This window comes from Lissotriton vulgaris, unplaced genomic scaffold (genome assembly GCF_964263255.1).
Source record: "Lissotriton vulgaris unplaced genomic scaffold, aLisVul1.2 SCAFFOLD_6342, whole genome shotgun sequence".
Taxonomy (NCBI): Eukaryota; Metazoa; Chordata; class Amphibia; order Caudata; family Salamandridae; genus Lissotriton; species Lissotriton vulgaris.
The window spans coordinates 81,803-101,858 of record NW_028245691.1 but is presented as its reverse complement, the minus strand read 5'-3'; the positions used below and the strand labels follow the sequence as shown (position 1 = coordinate 101,858).

Below are 20,056 nucleotides of genomic sequence, written 5' to 3'. Positions count from 1 at the left end.
TGGACGAAGATCTTCCAGGAGCGACCACCACTTCGAGTGGTAAGTTGGGATGTCAAGGGTTGGTTAGGCACTGCTGGGTTGGGCACACAAGGCTGTGGGGCGTCGGGTGTAGGGGTGCCTTTGGACGTCGGATTTTCTTACCCGTGTGGAGTGGGCTGGATTCTCGGTTTCTGGCTGGCACCAGAAGCTGCAGTTTAAACACGTTCGGTGTTCACAGGAGAAACAGTCTAGAAAGTGAAGGCAGGCAGGTCCTCTGGGGTTTGTAAGGTTGCTGGCTGCTGGTACGCCGGGGTTTCCCAGGAGTAGGTTCGAGGGGAGACAGGCATGTAGGGCTGGGGCCAAGTCAGTGGGTGGCATCCTCTTGTTAGCTCTGCGCGGTTTCTCGTTCTTCTCTTCTTTTCTTGTTGTTGCTGGATCTGAGGAAGGAAGGTTCAGGCTGCCCCTGAATACTAAATTTAGGGGTGTTACAGGTAGGTAAAGGTCAGGGACCAATGGGTCCCTTCCCTGGTGTGGGTACACCCTCTATTCTGCCACTCTCCAGTGGGAGGGAGGCTGGCACCTGTCCCTGGTTGGCTGGGTCCCCCAATCCTCAAAATGGCAGGGACTCAAAGTTGTGCTTCTCCTCGCCTCCCCCACCTTAGGGGTGGAGTTGCCCATTCTGGGGGAGGAGGCTTGGCACGTCTTCCCAGGATGTGTATTGCTTCAGGCCCCCGAGAGCAGCTAGCTCTTGATGCAGGGGTCCAGAAACATGTTTGGTGGTGGCAGCGTAGCAACCACTCATTCAGATCACTAGGAGTTGGTCGAGTTTCAGGGGCAGCTCTAAGATGCCCTCTGTTGTGCATTTTACATTAAATCCCACACTGGCATCAGTGTGGGTTTAATGTGCGGAGAAGTTTGATACCAAACTTCCCAGTCTTCAGTGTAGCCATTATGGTTCTGTGGAGTTCGTAATGACAAACTCACAGCACCATATAATCTTAATGGCAGCACTACACTTACAGTGCCCAGGAATAGACTTAAGCACTGTAGGGATACAGGGCTCATGCACCTGTACCCTCACCACGGGCATACGGCACCCAGCTAGAGGAGTGACTGATGTATGCCAGGGCAGTTGTTTGTGGGCATGGCACACAAGGAAGTGCCATGTCGACTCTTCACTTTGTTCGGCACCAAGATATGCAGCCTGCAAAGGCAGTGTGTGAGTGTCAGGATACAGGGCCTCTAAGGGTGGCACAATAAGTGCTGCAGCCCTTAGTGGCCATCTCTGGTCACAGTGCCCTGGGTACCTGTGGTAACATTTACCACGGACTGACATGTGGCCAGAGATGTCAATTGGGTTAGTTTTGGGGAATGAACACAGGCCCTGAAAACCTGATTGGCAGAGACCCAGGGCACACCAAAAAAAATGTGCATCGGTAGTCTGGCAAAAAGTGGGGGGTTACTACAACAGAATCCCACTGTTCGAGGCATATGAGCTGCAGAATTCACACTCTGTGCATAGATCACCATCTGGTGTTGGGTTTGGATGCTTCCACCTTGTTGTTGTCTTGGAAGAAGTATTTTGTAGTCACACGATAGGTGATTCCTCCCTTGGACGATAGTGCGCATGAGCATCGACTCCATCCTCAGATTGTTTTTTTCCGTCATCGGGTTTAGATGTAACTTCTGCGCTCCGGTTCGGCACCATATCTCCAAACCTTTTCGACGCGCCAACCATCATAAAACTCAACGCTGTTGTTTCTTGATAGTGTGATCTTTGACGTGCTCCTCACATATCCCATTCCGGTCGTCGAATAGTCCTTTCCATTCGGGCTTACGGCTCATGGAAAGGACTCTGTTTAAAAAATGCCCCCAGTGTGGAGCTAAATTCCCACACAGTGACCACCTCAAGGTCTGTAACCTGATTCTCTCGACAGGGAACGACAAGAATTGCCAGACCTGCGCCTCCTTTTGATCCAAAATGACCATCCGTGATCGCCCAGGTTGTGTGGGGGGGTGGGCTTCCGATGGCGGGGGGCCAACAGGTGTCGTTCCAGGCATCTGTGCCCATGATGAGTACTCCTGTTGTGTTTGTGTTTAGTTGTAGCCTGCTGTTTTTCATCCATTTGGCGATGCTTCCATGCCATCTCGAAAGTTGTGTCTGGCGGTATTGGGTTCGTTGGATAGGGAGAGGATGAGTTGGGTGTCGTCTGTGTATGACACAATGTTGAGTCCGTAGGTTCTGAAGATGGGGGCGTGCGGAGCCATGTAGACGTTGAAGAGCGTAGGGCTGAGGGAGGACCCCTGGAGGACTCCGCAGGTGGTAGGTGTAGGGTGTGAGAAGAAAGGGGGGAGTCTGACCCACTGCGTTCTGCCGGAGAGCAAGGAGCGAATCAAGTCGAGGGCCTTGTCTTGGATCCCTGCGTCGTGGAGTCTGCGTATTAGGTCGGGGTGAGAGACTGTGTCGAACACCGCTGAGAGGTCGAGAAGGATGAGGGCTGCTGTTTCTCCTTTGTCCAGTAAGGTATGGATGTCATCAGTTTCGGTTTCCGTACTGTGGTTTTTTCTGAAGCCGGATTGTGAGTAGTCGAGGATGTTTGTTCTCTTCGATGAATGTGGAGAGTTGGCTGTTGATGGCTTTCTCAATGACTTTAGCTGGGAACGGGAGCAGTTAGATGGGTCTGTAGTTTTTGAGGTTGGTGGGGTCCGCTGAGGATTTCTTCAGGAGGGGGTTGATGTGTGTGTGTTGTTGATCTTAGCGTGTTTCCAGTCACCTGGGAACGAGGCTTTTGCTAGGGAGCGGTTGATGGTGTGGCAGAGCGTGGGTCCGATGGTGTCGGCGGCTCTGTTGAAAATGTGGTGGGTACAGGGGTCAGTAGGGACCCCGGAGTGGATTAACTTAATCGTCTCTATCTCAACCACAACTCGGTTGGCTTGGTCTCTGCGGTCTAGCCAGGCCAGGAGTTTTCTAGCCTTGTCTCCTACGTCGCAAATGCTGCTAAGTGTGGCTCTATGTTGAGTCCTGGCTGCGTCAGTGGCTAAGTCTGTATATTCCTTGATTTTAAGGCGCAAAGCCTGTTGTACCTCTTCCGAGTTTTGCACCCAAAGTTTCCCCTCTAACTGCAATATCTCACCTATCCACCTTCTCCTTTCATGATCCCGTAATTTGAGCCAGGGCCTCCCCCCGAATTACCGCCTTTTAGGCCTCCCAAAGTGTCCTACAGATCCCTCATTCTCTTAGTAATACAAATCGGAGTTGTTAGATTTGGGGGTCTCTAGTTGGCACAGGTATGTACTTGTGATAAGTAGGGACCCTCTCCTCTAGTCAGGATAAGGGGATTACACTTCTAAAATAACCCCTGCTCACCCCCTTGGCAGCTTGGCACGAGCAGTCGAGGCTTATTTCAGAGGCGTTGTAAGATAAGCAGTTGTGACCACATACAGTAACTCAGTGACAACACTACAAATGGACACCACACAGGTTTTATTTAAAAAATAGGTAGGCTTTATGAGTTACCACAAGACCAAAACCACAAAAATACACACTATGATTACTTTAAGATGGTAGATTTAAGCTTAGCTCAGTTCAGTTCTTAGATGTACCATAAGTTGCATTGCACTTCCACGACAAGCAATGTCGCAGCGATGGGAATATGGCAAAGTACAGATACAAAGAAATAAAGACGTGAAGATCTTCCAGATGCGGCACGCTTCTCGGGGATGCGAGAAGTTCTCAGTTTGATGCGTGGGCTACAGCGGCGACATCCAAGATGCAACAGCAGCAGTTCCAGCGGCGACTCTCTTCTAGCACGATGCGTGAAGCTTTTGCTCGATGCGACAACTTCCCGGGCAACATCCAAGATGCGACGGCAGCAGCTCCGATGGTGACGCGCTTCTCGGGGATGTGAGCTGCTCTTGATCGATGCCGTGCAATGCGACAGTTCCAGCAGCGACACTCTCCTTCGGAGTGGTGACGGCAGGCATAGCGACGGCGACACGCTCCGACCTCGTTGCGAGATTCTTCTCCTGATGCGGTGCAGTGCGACAACTATAGCGGCGACACCCTCCTTCGGAGTTGCGACGGCAGGCACAGCGACGGCGACGCGCTTCTTCTCGTTGAGTCACGCTTCCAGCTCCTTGTCTCCTTGTCTCACACAGTTCCTCAGAAGGCCCAAAACAGCAGCAGGCACTTCCACAAGAACTCTGGGGAGCTGGGGGTGAAGTCTGTTGTCCCTGAAACTTCAGCAGGGGGCAAGCTCTTTTCCAAGCCCTTGGAGATCCTTCACAAGTTTAAAGCAAAGTACACAAAGTTCCTTTCTCCTTCCTTTGGCAGTTAGGCAACCACTGCAGGCCAATCCCCCAAGCAGGACTTCAGCTTGGGAATAGTCTCACCTCAGTTTCTTCAGGTTCCTCTCTTCAGTAAAGGTTTCTTCTTGTAGTCCAAAGTGATCTAATTTCATGGGATCAGGGTCCCAATATTTATACCCCAAAATCCTTTGTTCTCTGAGGGGAGTGGGGCATTTGCCCAGTCCAAACCAGTTCTGAAGTACTCTGTTTACCAGACTTCTCCTTTCCTTTCACAGTGCAGGGCAGAGACATCAGACGCCCCACAGAAGGGCAACTCCTCCCTCCCATCTAGATGCAGATCTCTCTATTCACCACTGGGTGACTCAGCCTGTCTCTTGGAATTCCCCAGCCCTGTCACTCACAAAACCAGACAAAGGAATACACAACCTAGCAGAGGCAGGTTTGAATGGTTGGACAAACAAATACTTACTTCCTAAAAGTGGTATTTGCAAACACAGAATATTACAATAAACTTCACTAAAAGATGTATTTTATTATTCTGAGTTCAGGCATAGTAAACTCGAATTTCTACCATGTTCTCTGAGCCTGTTAGGATTATAAAATGTAACAATTCTAACAGCCCATTCTGGCCTATGGAGAAAAGGTAGCCTTGCAATAGTGAAAAACGAAAATGCCTGTAATTCACTATTAGGACATGCCACACACATCAGGGCTTGTCCTACCTTATATTTACAATGCACCCTGCGCTTGGGCCTACCATAGGGGTGACTGATATGAAGAAAAGGGAAGGTTTAGGGCGTGGGAAGTGGGTGCACTTACCCAGTCAGCATGACAGTACCAGACTGCACGCAGGCCAAGCAATGGCAGACCGTAGACACATTTTACAAGGCTGCTTCTGTGGGTGGCACAACCAATGCTGCAAGCCCGCCAGCAGTATTTGGATGTACGCGCCCTGGGCACACTCAATGCACTAGACTAGGGTCTGACAAGTAAACCAAATAGACAAACATGGAATCACTGATTAATGCAGCAATTTACAATAGGGAGCACTTGCACTGTGGCACTGGACAGCAGTGGCACAGTGCCCAAAGCATCTAACACCAGCACAAATACATGAGGCAACAGCAAAAATGGAAGGGAGACCCACGCCAATGGTGCCAGGTCTAACAGGAGTCACTCGTGATATTGTCCCTTATTTGGGGAACCTTAAGATACCACGGGTTAATCAGGGCCTTTCTGCCGGTAGTGGGATTTCCCACCTCCAGTCGGCACCAAATGGGCGAGAGATCTGAAATACAACTGGCTAAATTATGTATTTCATTACTACATTAATACTATCCATCTGGTGTGCCATCGTTAATATATAGTCAAGTCAGGAAGCTATAGATCTGCATTCGGGAGGGAGGCAGGACCTTTTTGGGCCAGCGATCAGGGAGTCAGAGACAATGGAGTTAAAGTCGCCTCTGATCAGTAGTCTGCCTTCCGGCAACTCCAGAAGGAGACTCCCAAGGTCTGCAAATGCTTGGACGTGCAAACCCTGAGGCACATAGACAGAAACCAGGTTAATATTTCGCCCCTCCCATGTCCCTGAGGTCGCTACAAACCTGCCTAGGCTATCTGTCTGAATATAAACAATCGTCATGGGAAAGGATTTCCGCAACATTATTCCCACTCCCCTAGAGCCAGACCCAAATACGGAATACCACCAGCTTAAATCCCCACCTCAGCATTGCTTTGCAGGCATTTCCGAGCAAGTGCGTTCCCTGTAATAAAATCACGTCGTAGAATGGCTCTTTAAAAATGTGTCCCCTTGCTTACTGTGCCACTGGATTCAAGCTAGCCTGGCTGAAGAAGGGTGACATACCCCGAAACTGGTCCCAGGATGCTTGTTTCCGGTCCAGTAAGGACCTGGCCTGGCAGTTCGGTCTCGACTGTTCCCATTGGGCACAGGGTCAAGACTGATTTGCATATGCCTGGGTCCAAACTGGGGTGGCCTAATGGGCAAAAGAACGATGGAGTTTACCGAGATCTTTTGACTGGGGAGAATATTTGCATTGTCAGCAATCCGTCCATCATTTGTTTGCTGTAACGCTTTAGAAATTTGAGAATTACTCCCCTCTTGATCTTGTCCCCCAGTCCGTTCACATTCCAAGACAGCAATTTGAGCCCTTGCTTGACAGTAACCGTCATTGTCTGGGGTGTAATTCTGTGGACGCGAGAGGAGCTCCCCGTCTGCCTCACCGGTATACACTGTGCCCACTACACAACCCACCCTGTTGTACATCAGTGCATCGTTGCTAAGCATGCCAAGTAAAATGTCACTGGTATCACCTATTTTATCGTCCCTGTCTATAACATAACTGAACTGAATTAAACTTCCCTTCCCCCCTTCCCGGCACGAGAATGTGGTGATCTCTTGTTAGCCCTCAGGTTATGTCTTGCGACGGAGAGTCTATGTGCACAAGATCCCACCCCCTTTAACATGTACAACGTATCCCCCCTCCCTGCCTCCCTGCATGGCGGATATGGAACCTCCCGACACCCCAAACTTGCAGAGTGTCTATCGCCACCCCCCCATAAACTTTGAGGTGCATGTGGCCAACCGGTCACCCATTCAGGACACCAAAGGCAAGTGTTGGAGCTATGAATCAATATACCCATAATTACATTTAGTGTTGTGCGTGGTTCAGTTGAAGTATTTATTTCTGCCCCTGTATCCAAGTAAGTACATTGGTACCGGAGGGTGTGCAGGTGCAGGATTCCCGGCGGGGTTGTAGGCGTTCTCCTAAATCTCTGGCAAGCACCCCAGCCGCAGGACAGGTTAGTCCGGTGTCTATGCCCATCTCTCCCTGCCCCTCACAGATCAAATAGGCCCAATCTCCCTCACTGTGCTGTCTTCAAAGGGCTTATGTCTGCAGTTGCCTTTGGCGGGCAGTAGTGGCTAGGCCAGGCAGCAAGAGACTCTCACCTTTGCAACTGCCTCTACGACTAACCGGTGTCCGGATTCCCTTGCTGCGTCAGGATCATCACCGCTCCTCAGTGCACAGAGTTTCGGTGGATGCAGGGCTTTTGGATAAGTCCGAATCTGCAATGGCCACCTCCCGTACCTCCTGGGATGGCCTCAGCTGCAGTCTGAAGAATCACGCCACCTCTGCTACAGAAGAAGCCCACAGGGTGCACCGGCCTCGCACTATTTTCTGATACGCCGGCCCGGGAGTTTAAGCCAGATCCAGGATTACGCGTCCCCCACTCTCCAGCAGGCAGGCCTCAACAATGGCGGACTCCACCCTTCGCCTCCACTTTTGGACTGAGCAGTCTCGGGGCCACTCACGTTCTTGGCGACCCACCGGGCGATGTCGCGGCTTCTCTAATGTCTCACCGGAGCCTGTAGACGCTCCGCTCCGATCCTCCACAGGCTGCACACATCATCGAGTCTATCTCGGCCAATTCGCACATAAACTGGCAATGCCGTGAATCAAAAGACTCATGCTGGGTTTATGTGCACGAATCTGTGACTTATCCCTCTTCATGCACAGATAATTGAGCGGATAGTCACCAGAACGGGTACGCTCGGACGGAGCCATCTCAAGGTGCGGCCATGCTTCTCGGTGGTAGGCCACGCCCCGGGTTATAGGTTTTAAGTATAGTGACCTCAGAAATAAGAAAATGTATATCTGTCGGAAGTGGTGCTAGCACCAGCTTACACAGTCTGTAGTCACAGTTTGAGTGGGCTGTCATGGTTGTCATAGTACATACTGCAGTTCATGGGAGACCTGTGGTGTACCTACACCCGGGTATCTTAGTACTGTATGCTAGGGAAAAATAGGGGTACACCAGTAGCCAATTGTGGCAGTACAGAAGTACTTTCCTTGATCGAATTAGGGAAGAGGCACAGTGACTGGGGTCCTGATTAGCAGGATCCAAGTCTGACTAGGCAAAAACTCACTGACATCAGGCAAAAACTGGGCATAACATGCTAGAAGGATTGTTCTTTCCTACACTGATGCACTGTGCTTTGCATTGCTTTACCACCATTTACTTCCTGTATAACATGTCTGGTCAGAGGGCTGTCTTTTCCCTGAAGCTGGTCGCCAATTCTTGCAAAGTGAATGCTCTGACAGGTTTTTCTTGAAGGTAAATCTTTATTGCAGCATTGCTGTGGGCAAGCCACTGAAAGCTCGAGCCACGCTCGAGCTTGAAGCCTGTCTCTGGTTCAGGTCCAGGTCCTGTTATAACCTAGAGCCTATAACAAGTCGAGCTTTCAAGTGGCTTCTGCCTGCCACCCTCGTACTACCCAGGGTGTGACGTAACATCAGACATGCTGACTGTGGATGTGGGGGAACCAGATTTGAGTCTCCGCATCGGCTTAACAGCCTGTGATTCTGGCCAATCACTTTTCCTCCCTGTGAAATGAAATGAAATGATTACGCTCTTGTATAGCGCACGACTACCCGTAGGCATCTCGGCGCTTGCTTAGGGAACCCGTCCTGGTATTCCCCTGTGAGATAACCCCAACAGGGCATCCGCAAGGTGAAAGCCAGGCATCCCGCCGTGAGGGGCCGTCGTGGAGATTAAGCAAGCTATTGCCCAGAGTTGCAGAGTGTGAACTCGTGATTCAAGTAGGCACGAAGCGAGAATTATCGAGTCCATGGACATATGGACTCAAGACCCTGCCAAGTCGGGAATTGAACCCTGGTCCCGGGCTGACCACTGCTTCAGGGTCTGCCTCCTCTAACCAGTGAGCCACACTTCTCCGCATGGCAACAAACCATGCGTAAGTAAGAAATCCTTGCTGAAGCTCAGCATAGTTTCAGTTTGAACCATAGTACTGAAATGGCTCTGGAGGTCGCATCAGAAGAGTGATCGGAACTATCTTGGATAATGATGGAAAGAAGGTTATGGTTCTCCGCGGTCCGTCTGCAGCCTTCAATACAGTGAGTCATTCATGGTGTCCTCATCGATTGTTTAGTCCATATTGGGATTCACGGACCAGCTCTGGACCTTTGTCTCTTTTCTTTCCAACAGGGAATAGTTTGTTTGTCTTGGGTATTTCAGGTCAATCTTTCTCGTTACTGGAAGCAAGGGAAAAAGCAGGCCGGGAATTTAAAGCTGCATCGCTGCCGGAACTAGTCACTTCAATACATTCTGAAAGGGGTGCTGTCCACCTCAGGGTGCTGCCCACCTCAATGGACAGCTGCCTATTGACCATCCAATAACAGATTAGTGTACACACTATTGTTGAGAGGCAACACATATATCTAATTTAAAACAGTCATTAATTCATATTCCACATTTAGATAGTACTCGTAGTTCTTCATTGCTGAAATAAATCTTGAGCTTTATTTTGTGTTCGTTCAAAAGCGTTTCTCCTAACAAGGCTTCATCAGGGCAAATAAATATAATATATGTCAAAGGAACGTGGTAAGAAGAGTAATTCTTCAGAATAGGTAGTAGTAGTCGGGAGTATCCTCATCAATTATTCTTGGAAAAAGTACTTTCACTTTGTGTCTTCCCTAAGCCCAAAGACAAATATCATCACTCCTGGCACAGTTATCACATGAGTACGAGTGCACCACACATCTTAAACATGTGGTCCCCTCCTGATATTTCAAAGAGAGTATGTGCCAAGTACACCATGCCGTTCTAGAAGGGTTATCCAGGTGCGGCGCCTGCCATTTCTGTTCGGTACTCTCGACCAAATTGATGAGGATACTGTTGACTACTACTACCTACTCTGAAGAATTACTCTTCTTACCACGTGGGGTCCCCATGCCTGCTTTCCATGCTGCTGTGACTTCACCCTTGTATGGTATATTGGAACTCGTGCTCTTTTATTTTCCTCATCACTTTTGTAACTTGTGATGTTTTACTTTTCTCATTACTATTTGTTTTCCTCTGTTGTTGTTATTTCCTGTATTTATTCAGCCACTCTGCCCACTCGCCTTCCCACCATTTTGCCTTCCCTCTCTCTTCCCGCCCCTAGCAGAGCCCCGCCCACTGCCTAGGACCTACATATGGAGGCCGTAGCATGCCACTGGCAAGCACGTCCATGCTCGTCCATGCCTGGACTGCGCCCAGCTCCAACAACTCTGCCCCTTCAACCCCGTACTGCTACAATGCCGCAGACCTCCGATCCATAGATCCCGGGCTCGTCGACAACAGCCACTGCTGCAGGAAAGGACCCGTGACCTGATTGTTCGAATAATGAGATCACCACACAGCACTCCAGTGCCATGAGAGTCTCACCGACCAACTCAGACCCACACCAACTGACCACACACGCAACCTAGGCATCGCCCTAAACAGCGAACTGACCATGAAACAACAAATCAACGCAGTCTCCTCCTCCTGCTTCCACACCCTTCACATGCTCCGCAGAATTAGCAGATGGATTCCAGTCAACACTAGCCCTGAGCGGAGTTGGCGTTGTGCCACTACGTGGAGTTCCTCGGAGTTATGAAAAAAATCTGTGGAAGAGGATCCCACATCCTACGGCCAGCAGAGGGCTCCGTGTGCCCGGGACGGGGGGTCCCTTTTGCCCGTGCAGGCTCCCAGATCCCCCCGGTATGGCTGGGTTGAAAAGCAGGCACCGGGGCCTGGGCCTGGATTTCGGGCAGGGTCTGGGGTGTGTGAGCCTCTGTCCTGTAGCCTGCCAAGGGTCTGTCTGCCCTGGACAGGGGTCCCTGGTGCCCGTGAAGGCGCCCCCTCACCCCCAGCCTGGCTGCGTTCAGAAGCGGGAACCGGTTCCTGGGCCTGGGTTCCGGCAGACTGTGGGGTGCGGGAGCCCATGTCCTGTGGCCAGCCGAGGGTCTGGGTATCCATCACAGGGGACCATCGGGCCAGGGCAGGCCTCTTCCTCTTCGCCTGCATGTCAAGGTGATCGCGGGCCCCAGATCAAAGTTCCCTCGGGGAGGCCCCTCCTTGCAGCTCATGCCCGAGACCGAGTCCATGAGCCCTTCAAAGGGCAGCATGAACCCATCTGGTCGCGCCTTTCCCCTCGGTCATCTGGTCGCACGCAATGATTTCCTATGGGGCGACCAGATGGCCGGGCCGGCCTGGAAGTCTTGATGAGGGCTCATCCCTGATCCCAGCCAGGGCTCCAGGAGGTCGGGCGCCTCCGTGACCTGGGTCCCCTCCGTCACTTGCTGCGCCCGGGTTACCAGAAAGAAGGGTAGTTTTCCTCTGGATTACTAGAGACAGAGTACTCTGAAACCCCTCTCGGCCAGGTGGTCCTCAGCTGGTGACGAGATGAGCTAGGGCCAGTTGAAAACCTCCCCCCCACCCTAGCCTTCATCCTCTGTTCCACCATGGGCCCGGGGCCCATCGGGCCTTCCCCAGCTCGGGTGGGTTCAGGAGCCCTGGCCGGGGCCCTTGGTGGCCCTGGGAAGGAGGGTGCCCTCTCCACCCTGGGATCCATCCTCGGGCCTGCCGCGTGGCATGGTGCCCAGGACGCAGGCCAGTGGAGGCCTCCCTTGCTCGTGCCGGCCCGGGACCTCCAGCCAGGCCCAAGGGACCAGGCTCCGTCCCCCTGCTCCGCCATAGTCCCAGGACTGGGTTCCATAGGGCCCAGGCAGGCCTCCCTCCTTCTTTGCCTGCCTGTCAAGGTGCCTGGGGTACCCCCAGGTTGGAGGTCCTTCGGGGACCCCCATCCGCAGCCCCAGGCACCAGGCCAAGTCTGGGTCTCTGAGCCCCCGGGATGCAGAGGTCCCCAGCGTGCCAATGGGCAGGTGAGAGCCCTCCTGTGAAGGCTCAGGGTGGGCAGATCGGCATCCTTTGGGCCCAGCCATCTGGTCGCGTTTTTTCCCCTCAGCCATCTGGTCGCGAACAATGCTTTCCAATGTGGCGACTAGATGGCCGGGCTGCCCAGTTCTGATGAGGGCTCATTTGCCTTCCCAATCCCAGCCAGGGCTCCAGGAGGTCGGGCACATCTGTGCCTTGGGTCCCCTCAGTCTTGCGGTGCATACAGGTTACCAGAAAGGGGGGTACCCTTCCTCCGGATTACTAGGGTCAGGGTACTCCAGACCCACCTCGGTCAGGCGGTCCTCAGCCGGCAACCGGATGGGCTAGGACCAGGCAAAAACCTCCCTCCTGCACGGGGTGCCGTCCTCCAGGTCCACAGCGTGGCAAAGTGCCCGGGACAGGCTCCATCGGGGGGTCCTCCCATGGGTGTCCAGGCCTGAGAGCAAAGACCTGGGTGCCCTCCCCCAGCTCCAACCTCCCCTCCGCCCTGGGCATGGGCTCGTTCGGCCTTCCTCAGCTCAGCTAGGCTCAGGAGCCCTCACCAGGGCCCTGGGTGGCCCTGGGGTAGAGGGGCCTGTGGAAGCCTCCCTTCCGCGTGCCGGCCCGGAACCTCAGGCCGGGCCCAGGGGACTGGGCTCCACCCCACCTGCTCCGCCGTGGTCCCAGGACGGGGTCCGTCGGGCCTGGGCAGGCCTCCCTCCTGCTTTGCCTGCCTGTCAAGGTCCCTGGGGGGCCCCGGGTTGGAGGTCCGCTGGGGACTCCCATCCGCAGCCCTGGATCCAAGGCCCAGCTGGGGTCTCCGAGCCACGGGGACGCAGAGCCCACAAGCCCTACACAGGGCAGACGGGAGCCTTCCTGCGATGGCTCGGGCAGGCAGATTGTCGTCCTTCAGGCCCGGCCATCTGGTCGTGCTTTTCCCCTCGGCCATCTGGTTGCCAGCAATGCTTTCCAATGGGGTGACCAGATGGCCGGGCTGCAGTGGAAGTCCCGATGAGGGCTCATTTACCTCCCTGATCCCAGCAGGGCTCCAGGAAGTCGGGCACATCCGTGCCTTCAGTCCCCTCAGTCTTGCGGTGCTTACAAGTTACCAGACAGGGGGGTACCCTTCCTCCGGATTATTAGGGACAGGGTACTCCGGAATCCCTCTCAGCCAGGTGGTCCTCAGCCGGCGTCTGGATGGGCCAGGGCGTCACCCAGGCTGGGGCTCCATCCCTTGGACCAACGTGTGGTATGATTCTCAGGATGGGGCCCCGTGAACCCAAGGAGGCATCCCCTGGGCGCAGGAGCCCTGATGGGGTGCAGGGGCCCTGGGCTCAGTCTCTCAGCCAGCCACTCCATCAGGGGGCATGAAACGGTATTCCGCTGGGCCCAGGGAGCCCCCCTCGCTTGGCTGGGTTCAGGAGCTCAAGGGCCCCCGACACCGGGCTTCGTCCTTAGACTTGCTGCGTGGCAGGGCACCCGGGACGGTGTCCCACGGGCCTGGGTAGGATTCCCCTGTGGCTCTGGGAACGGGAGCCCCGGCAGGGCCTCTGGACCCAGCCGGTTCCCCCAGGTCGGGTGCTCCAGCTCTGGGCCCTGTCCCCCAGCCTGCTCTATGCCGAAGGCCCAAGACGGGGTTCCTTCATGTCTGGGGCGCCCCCCTTGCTGGCTGGTTTCAGGAGCTCCATCTGGGGGTTGTGAGGGCCCCGGTGAGGGTGGCCTCCACACCCCGGTCTCTGTCCTCGGGCCTGCCATGTGGGAGGCTGCCCTGGACTTGTCCCGCAGCCCAGGAAGGCTTCCCCTGTGTGTCCGGCCCCGGGTCAGGTGCTCCAGCCTTGGACCCCGTCCCCCGGCCTGTCACTATGCCAAAGGCCCAAGACTGGGTTCTTTCTTGTCCGGGGAACCCCCTTCGCTTCATTGGGTTCAGGAGGTCTGTCCGGGGTCTTGGGAGTGTGGCCACCCCACCCTGGGCTCCGTACTCAGGTTGCCCCAGACGGTGTCCCACGGGCCTGGGTAAGCTTACCCTGCGCCTCGGGCCCGGGCGCCCTGGCTGTGTCCAGGGGCCCCTCTAGGCCCTGGGTCGGGTACTCCAGCCCTGGGCTGCGTCCCCCGGCCTGCCGCTATGCCAAAGGTTCCAGATGGGGTTCTGTCGTGCCAGGGGAGCCTCCCTCACTTGGCTGGGTTCAGGAGCTCCATCCGAGGCCCCTGAGGGCCGTGGGGAGGGCAGCCTCCCCACACAGGGCTCCGTCCTCAGGCCTGCCATGTGGCAGGGTGCCCGGAATGGGGTCCTGCGAGCCCGGGAAGGCTTCCCTTGCTTCTCTGGGTCCGGGAGCCCTTGGCTGGTTGGGTGCTCCAGCCCTGGGTCCCATCCCCTGGCCTGCCACTATGCCAAAGACCCGAGTCCAGGTTCTGTAGTTCCCGGGGAGCCCCCCTCGCGTGGCTGGGTTCAGGTGCTCTGTCTGGGCCCATGAGGGACCCAGGGAGGGTGGCCTCCCCACTCCGGGCTCCGTCCTTGGGCCATCCTTGTGGCAGGGTGCCTGGGACGGGGTCGTGCGCCCAGGGAGGCGTTCCCGGCGCCTTTGGGCCCGGGAGCCCCAGCTGGGTCCAGGGTCCCTGCCGGGTCCTGGGTCAGGTGCTCAAGTCCCTTGGCCTACCGCTATGGCAAGGGCCCGGGGGTCCATCGGTCCCATGCAGACCTCCCCCTCTTCTCCTGCTTGTCAAGGTGTCTGAGGGCCCAGGGTCAGAGGGCCCGTCTGCTCCCCCTTGCATCCCCATGGCTTAGGCCTAGCAGGGCCCTGGGCCTCCGGGCCTCCGGGCCCACATGCCTCTGCGCTCTTTAGTAAGGGCACAGAGCGACCAGATGGCCGCCCTTTGCGCCCAGCTATCTGGCCGCACCTTTCCCCTCAGCCATCTGGTCGCGCCTTTCCCCTCTGCCATCTGGTCGCGCCTTTCTCCTCTGCCATCGGGTCATGCTTTCCCCCTCGGCCATCTGGTCACGCCTTTACCCTCTGCCATCTGGTTGCGCCTTCCCTCTCGGCCATCTGGTTGCGTGCGATGGTTTCCAATGGGGCGACCAGATGGCCGGGCTTCCCTTGACGTCCAGATGATGGCTTATTTGCCTCCCTGATCCCAGTGAGGGCTCTAGGAGGTCGTGCACATTTGCGCCTTGGGTCCCCTCTGTCACCTAGAGCACATGGATTACTAGAAAGGGGGCAATTTTTCCTCTGGATTACTAAGGAGAGGGCCAGGCATACCTCCGTGAGGTCTGGTGATTCTGAGACAGGAGAAGGCTGGACCCGGGCCCACCCGCCGGGGCCCGGGTCCTCGCCTGCCTCTTCCCGATGGGCATTTTTTCTCAGAGCCTGCTTGCCCCAGGAACAGATAGGGCCGGCGATTCCGAGACAGTGGAAGGCAGGACCTGGACCCTCCCCCTAGGGCCCGGGTCCACGCCTGCCTCTCCGCCTCTTCCCAATGGGCCTATCCTCCAAGCCTGCTGGCCCCGGGAGCAGGCAGGGCAGCGAAGCTGGCATCCTCTGCACAGGGCGGCCTGCCAGGGGAGGTCACAGCAGTATTCTGATTGATTGGGCACTCTCGTCTGTTTAGGGATGGGCTGCTTGGTCAGCCTCGGCTGCTGTTTTTTAAGCACAGAGCTTCCACCCCGCATATACCGTGTGACTTGAGGGCCTGCCGCCTGGCGGGAGGCCCTTCAACATACCCAGCAGAGCGAAGGCCGAGAGGCCCCGGTAGCTCGTGCCCCCCAGTGGTCTGACCCGAGCGGAAGGGGTCGTGTGGCACCAGGCACTTTGACGCTGCCACCCAGCAGGTATGTATGCCCTGCGTGCCAGGCTGTCACCCTTCTCCGCCCAGCACATTTTGGCAGCAGCTCGGAACGACTGTTCAGAGGGGTGCCGCCACCGCCAGGCTTCAGCACCCCTGTGTCTCGCTCAGGCTGCTCCTCAGCCTTCCACTCCTTTCCGGGGTAGATGGCTGGGCCTGCCGATGCCTGTACGACCGCACCTCTGCACTCCTCCAGCGAGCCCTCCACTCAGGTGGGCGGGCTCTTTCCCCCAGCAGGCTCTCGAGAGGGAGGGGTGTGCGAAGGTTGTCATTCGGGGAGATGGGCAGGCAGCTCTCAAATCCACCCTATCAACACGTGCGGCTACCTGGTTGATCCTGCCAGTAGCATATGCTTGTCTCAAGGATTAAGCCATACACGTGTAAGTACACATGGCCGGTACAGTGAAAGTGCAAATGGCTCATTAAATCAGTTATGGTTCCTTTTATCACTCCAACTGTTACTTGTATAACTGTGGTAATTCTAGAGCTAATAAATGCCGACGAGCGCCGACCTCCCGGGATATGTGCATTTATCAGACCAAGACCAATCCGGGCTCTCCCGGCCGCTTGGTACTCTAGATAACCTTGAGTCGATCGCACTTCCCCATGATGACGACGATACAGTCGGATGTCTGCCCTATCAACTTTCAATGGTACTTTCTATGCCTACCATGGTGACCCCGGGAAATAGGGAATCAGGGTTCGATTCCAGAGAGGGAGCCGGGAAGGCAGCAGGCGTGCAAATTACTCACTCCCAACTCGGGGAGATCGTGACAAAAATAACAATTCAGGACTCTTATGAGACCCTGTAATTGGAAAGAGTACACTTTAAATCCTTTAACGAGGATCTATTGGAGGGCAAGTCTGGTGCCAGCAGCCGCGGTAATTCCAGCTCCAATAGCGTATATTAAAGTTGCTGCAGTTAAAAAGCTGGTAGTTGGATCTTGGGTTCGAGCTGGCGGTCCGCCGCGAGGCGAGCTACCTCCTGTCCAGCCCCTGCCTATCGACACCCCCTTGATGCTCTTGACTGAGTGTCCTAGGGGTCTGAAGCATTTACTTTGAAAACATTTGAGTGTTCAAAGCAGGCAAGTCACCTGAATACTTCAGCTAGGAATAATGGAATAGGACTCCGGTTCTATTTTGTTTTATTTTTGGAACTGGGGCCATGATTAAGAGGGACAGCCGGGGCATTCGTATTGTGCCACTAGAGGTGAAATTCTTGGACCAGTGCAAGACAAACTAAAGGGAAAGCATTTGCCAGGAATGTTTTCATTAATCAAGAACGAAAGTCAGAGGTTCGAAGACGATCAGATACCGTTATAGTTCCGACCATAAACTATGCTGACTAGCGATCCGGGTACGCTATTTCCATGACCCGCCAAGCAGCTTCCGGGAAACCAAAGTCTTTGGGTTATGGGGGGGAGTATGGTTGCAAAGCTGAAACTTGAAGGAATTGACGGAAGGGCACCACCAGGAGTGGAGCCTGAGCCCTAATTTGACTCAACACAGGACACCTCACCCGACCCAGACATGGAGAGAATTGACAGATTGATAGCTCTTTCTCGATTCTGTGCGTGGTGGTGCATGGCTGTTCTTAGTTGGTGGAACCGATTTGTCTGGTTGATTCCGATAACGAATGAGACTCCTCCATGCTAACGAGTTACGCGACCCCAGCAGTTGGCGTCCAACTTCTTAGAGGGACAAGGGTGTTCAGCTACACAAGATTGAGCAATAACAGATCTGTGATGAGCTAAGATGTCCGGGGCTGCACACGGGCTACACTGAGTGGATTAGTGTGTGTCTACCCTTTGCCGACAGGTGCGGGTAACTCACTGAACCTTTTTTCGGGACAGGGATTGGGGATTGCAATTATTTCCCATGAACATGGAATTCCCAGTAAATACGGGTCCTAAGCTCGCGTCGATTAAGTCCCTGCCCTTTGTACACACTGCTCGTCGCTACTACCGACATATGGACTAAATAAATAAACTAATCTAAATGAGTATGGAAATGTTTACTAAAAGTATACCTTACACCCAGTCTGCGGGAGGGAGGGCCTGCAGCTAAAGTTGTACCATTAATTCCTCATCGAATTTCAATCCCTGAAATATTCTGTTATTATGTTATGTTATGTTATTTTTACTTATACCGCGCACAGCTGCCCCAGCAAAGGGGGGTCCTGGCGCTTTGATAAGGTAGACACAACACAACACCGCTAAAGAGACAAGAGGCCACAGAAACAGCGTAAAGGCTAAACAAAAAGGAAGGTCTTGATGGCGCGCCTGAACTGAAGAAGGTCATCCATAGCCCAGATCTGAGGCGGGAGGGAGTTCCACCAATTCGCCGCAAGCACTCGAAAAGAGCGGCCGCCAGCTCTACACAGCCTGAAACGCGGGATCACCGCCAGATTCTGACCTAAAGATCTAAGGGTACGCGGGGGTACATACAATGTAAGAAGATTCTCCAGAATTTGAGGAGACGTACCCTTGAGGATTTTAAACGCAAGGCAAAGAGCCTTGAATTTATTCCTCTGACTTACAGGGAGCCAATGAAGGGAATGCAGAGATTTAGAGACCGAGCACCGCCTAGGCAGACCTATCACCACTCTGGCTGCAGCATTTTGAACTCGCTGCAGCCGGATAAGTTCTGCCTGATTAATTCCAGCTAAAAGTGAGCTAGCATAATCCAGCCGAGACAGCACTGATGCTTGAACCACCAGTTGTCTGGTGGAGGCATCAAAGAATTTAAGGATTGGTCTAAGTCCTCTAATGATGCCATAACAGGAGGCTGCCACCTTCTTAGTATGACAAATAAAACTGAGGGTTGGGTCAAGCCAGACCCCAAGATTTTTTATCTCCGATGCTTGAGGAGGGGTCAACCCCAGTTCAGGAGGCCACCACTTGTCACCCCACAACCCCACCTGCTTGCCGACCACCATGACCTCAGTCTTCTTGATGTTTAACTGGAGACAGTTGGAATTCATCCAGTTGGCCACTGCCCGTAAACCATCCCGGAACCTGAGAGCTTCCATATCTGAGTCCCCACTCAGCGTGACCGCCAGCTGCGTGTCGTCTGCATATGAGACCATCGTCAAGCCCCATTGCTTGACGATCGCAGCTAGGTACATTAATATGTACCTTGATTCCAATCTCCTTAATTGGAGCTGTCTGTTTCCTCCCCTTTGGCTTTTGGGGACAGCATCCATGTCAGAATATACTAAATCCTTTGCGTTACCTTGATGACATTGATTAATATGTCCTGCTACTGGGTAGCTTTGGTCATCATTCGGAAATACTCTAAGATGTTGTAGTATTCTGTTGTGAACTATGTGTATAGTGCTGCCCACCTATCGTTTCTGGCAAGTACCTTCCAGCACATACACCGCAAAATCACTTTTGCAGTTATATGTTCCTGTGATATCAATCGATGTTACTCTGAGGTACTCCCCTGCATCGTTTTTACACATAGCATGGTTCTGCCCCGCGTTCAAGTACTATTGGTCTAAGATCTTGACCTTGGTGAATCAGATTGTAGGGAGGTCGGCCACCCCATCCCCTGAACTGGGTATTTTGGGTTATGTTAAGGATACGCCGCCAAAATCAAGAAAATTGCATGCACTACTCTTCTTTTTTGCTAAAAGACAGGTGTAAGAATCCAGGAAACAGGTAAAATTCAAGAAGCTTTATTCAGCAGCACAGCATCATGTAAGCAGCTTCAAAGTCCAGGTACAACTGACTCAAAGATGCAGAATGCATCACTAGGAAAGTTCTGAGAACCAGAACACAATGAACCAGGTCTCATGCCATTGAAGGGGAAGTAATAAAAGGCAAGAAATATAATGCAGGATGTAACAACAGGTGGCAATACACTGGGGCAGACGACGAGCGGCATCAATAAAGGGCTGGCTTGCCGATGTCTCTTATGGACACACACAGTTGGAAACATTTTGGGAACCCATGCCAAAAACTTCTCGACCTCGCAACATTTGGGAGCTGTACATGCAATGGGTACAGAGGCAACAAAATGAGGATGGGGCTGGCAATGTGGCATATATGTGACTACTGGGGTAGAGAAAATAGATATAGGATAACTAAGAATAATAATGGAATAAGCCGCTACTGCTATAACCCTGGTGTAAGACGGAGAAAACGGAATGGATATATACAAGATTGCATGCCGATGTAGCAACCCCAAAGGTGTTTATGCTACTGAA

At 53.7% G+C, this 20,056-nt stretch overlaps 1 pseudogene; it reads left to right on the top strand.

The window, feature by feature from the left end:
- The first annotated feature begins 16,166 nt into the window (after window positions 1-16,166).
- LOC147666314 (18S ribosomal RNA) lies at window positions 16,167-17,923 on the top strand (annotated as a pseudogene).
- Window positions 17,924-20,056: the final 2,133 nt, after the last annotated feature.